Source organism: Pteropus vampyrus, unplaced genomic scaffold, assembly GCF_000151845.1.
Source record: "Pteropus vampyrus isolate Shadow unplaced genomic scaffold, Pvam_2.0 Scaffold83, whole genome shotgun sequence".
Classification (NCBI taxonomy): domain Eukaryota; kingdom Metazoa; phylum Chordata; class Mammalia; order Chiroptera; family Pteropodidae; genus Pteropus; species Pteropus vampyrus.
Window position 1 is genome coordinate 1,951,920 of NW_011888864.1, and position 2,916 is coordinate 1,954,835.

The following is a 2,916-nucleotide window of genomic DNA, read 5'->3' on the forward strand; positions in this document are numbered from 1 at the left end:
AAGAGCTAAACAGTTGAAGGATACAATATCCAAGTTAAAGAACTAAGATTTTGTACAATGCAGTTATTAATAATTTCTTACATATGTATGTGATACTTACAAACATAATTTAACCTAAGATATCTACTCCCTTGAGCTTAGAATTTCTAATCCTTTCTATTTTCATTTCATTGAAGTGGCGAGTCACAGCATATATCAAACTATATCAAGTGAAGATGAGAACAAAAATAATCGATCAAGGATCAAAGCAAAAGAAAGATAAATATTTAAAGCCATTTCCAACATAACGAAGTACCTGTGCTTTAAATACCACTGAATCTTCTATGGTCATGGCACCCTGAACAAGCCTGATCCTGTCTGATCTCAGAAGCTAAGCAGGATTGGGCCTGGTTAGTACTTGGATGGGAGACCACCTAGGAAGACCAGGTGCTGTAGGTGTAAAAAATAAAAAAATAAAGGATTGTAAACTGACAAGTTTCTTGCAATCTGTGAGGTCAATGAAGGGTAGCCTCACCTAAAATAAATAAATAAATAAATATCACTGAACCTAAAAATGTAGAGACGTTCACATCAGATTCTGTATAGCAAATCATTTTTATCTCTTTCTAATTGGTTCCATTGTTCCTGTTGAAAACCAATAGTAAAAACAAACAAACAAAAATCTTTTTTTATACTTCTTTGAAATGTTAATATAGCCAAATAGCTGTTTGTATACTTTTTAAAAAATTGTACGGCTAACCTGTCAGTAACAATGACGAAGTAGATTTTGCGCCTATCTCCATAGAGCAATAACTACTTAAATAATTTTACTTTGAAAAAATTCCAAAGACATTTTCTTTAAAATTTTGTTAGAGTTTTATGCTATATGAAACAATCTATTCTGGGCCTTTAGTAATAAAAAGATTAATCTTACCAACTAAGATTTTATTTTCTAGTTGGAGAGATAAGACCAGGTAGACAAGGCATTATGGAAAAGGTAACTATTAATCAGAGAATTGAAGAGGGAAGAATTCAGCAGTATGAAGATGGATAAAAACTTATTCTCTTGTTCTTGCTTGAGGATATTTTGAAGATGAGCATCCATAGCCCAGTAATAAGCACATCAAATAGGAATGTCTTATCTGAAGGGTGCTTATGTAAAGGAACAGGTAGAAAACAAAATTGGAAAGATGGACCATAGCCACAGTATCAAAGGCTTCCAATGGATCCAGTCTCTCTGTCTAATGTCTAAGAATTTGAACTTGAGTCTGAGTAAGAGAGTGATATTATTAGAGAGACATAATCTGGAACAACTAAACTTAGGTTAAGCACAATAGTTTTTGGACTAAAAAGAAATTAGAGGTAAGGACTTGTTTGTAAGTTATATCACTGAACATAAAGGAGGGACTTGAGAGAAAATTATGAGGGGTTGATTTGTGGTCAGTGGGATTTAAAACAATAAACATAAAAGATGTTACAGATTCAAGATTACTAATAAATGGATATGGGGGCCAAAAAAGGGGGTAGAGTCAAAGTTAATGCTGACTATGTAAACAAGTTTGACATGGAGGGTGGTGCAATTAAATGTAAAAATAAAATAATTGGAAAAAAATAATTCATAAATACAAGAGTGAATTCAGTGTGGACTAGGTTTATTTGAAGAACTGGTGAGGTCCTATGGTGTATGTCCATCAGGCAATTAGAAATTTGAGACTGGATTTCAGAAAATGGTGAAAGGTGAAATAAAGATTTGTAAATTATCTGAAGAGAACTGTGATCTGAAGTCCCAAGATTTAATAAGATTGCCATGAGAGACATAAGAAAGAATGAGATAGCTAAGGGTAGATTTCAGAACAGTCATATTGGGAGTAAAAGGTGGTACACAAAAGCAGAGCAAGCAAAGAAAATGGAAGAGGGTCAAGGCTATAAAAGGAATTCACCCAGGGCAGTATAGAGCGGGATTACAATGCATAAACCGATGTCTCTTTTGGAACACAACTCATATTTTATTTTGAAATATCCAATGTTTGTTTTGCTTTCATCTTTAACAGGTATAAAGGACTGTTCACTTATTCTCAGATATTTCTATTATGAAAATGTTCTGTTTTCTCTAAAATCACTAATTAATGTCTCGAACTATGTTTACAGATAGCATGCATTTAACAATTTCATGTTACTGTGTAGATAGTGCTACTAATTCTGGCAAATTGTTTTTGTAAGTATGCATTTTAGAAAGTTGATTTCAGGTAGAGATAATTAAGTTTGACATCACTCCTGCACTGAAGGAGCTTCAGCATTTACAGTGCAATATATTTAGCAACACAAGAGATCTGGAAACCAAATGCTACAGGAATTTGGGGGAGAGTTTGTATTTGACCCAAAGAGTCACTGAAGCCTCAGTGAAAGAAGGAATATCTGAGATGATAACTAAATGATATGGACTAATCTCTCTTGCTTTTTTCGCTCTCTTTTATACTTTTATACTTTTCTTTTATACTTTTCTAAGTCTTAATTAGTCTAAGTAAAGGAAACTCACAGAAAGTGAACTAAACTGACTTAGTTTGAATAAGCATCATTTTTTTTCTTAACATGTTATTTTTCTGACCACAGCACCTATGCACACAAATAGAGAAATACATTCAGAGAAAGATTCTCTGATTCTATTTCCATCACAAATATCTTCCATTCTTTCTTATATCCTCTGTTTATTCAGATTTAGTTTGAGGAAAATGATAACATTTTAGTATCATGACTTAAGCATCTAAATACATTTGTGGAATGCATCCATTATTGTGCAAATTCCATTTTTAGGTATCTATAGAATCATTTGTTTTATATAACATGAGTTTATTTATTTTCTATAACAAAATTATTTTCTGGACTACTGCAAATGGGTCTATTTCGCTTTCAGAAAAAAATGTGAGAATTTATTTTCTT

At 32.4% G+C, this 2,916-nt stretch overlaps 1 pseudogene; it reads left to right on the top strand.

Annotated features, from left to right (window-relative positions):
• Window positions 1-319: 319 nt before the first annotated feature.
• Window positions 320-438, top strand: LOC111741934 (annotated as a pseudogene).
• The last annotated feature ends 2,478 nt before the right edge of the window (window positions 439-2,916 follow it).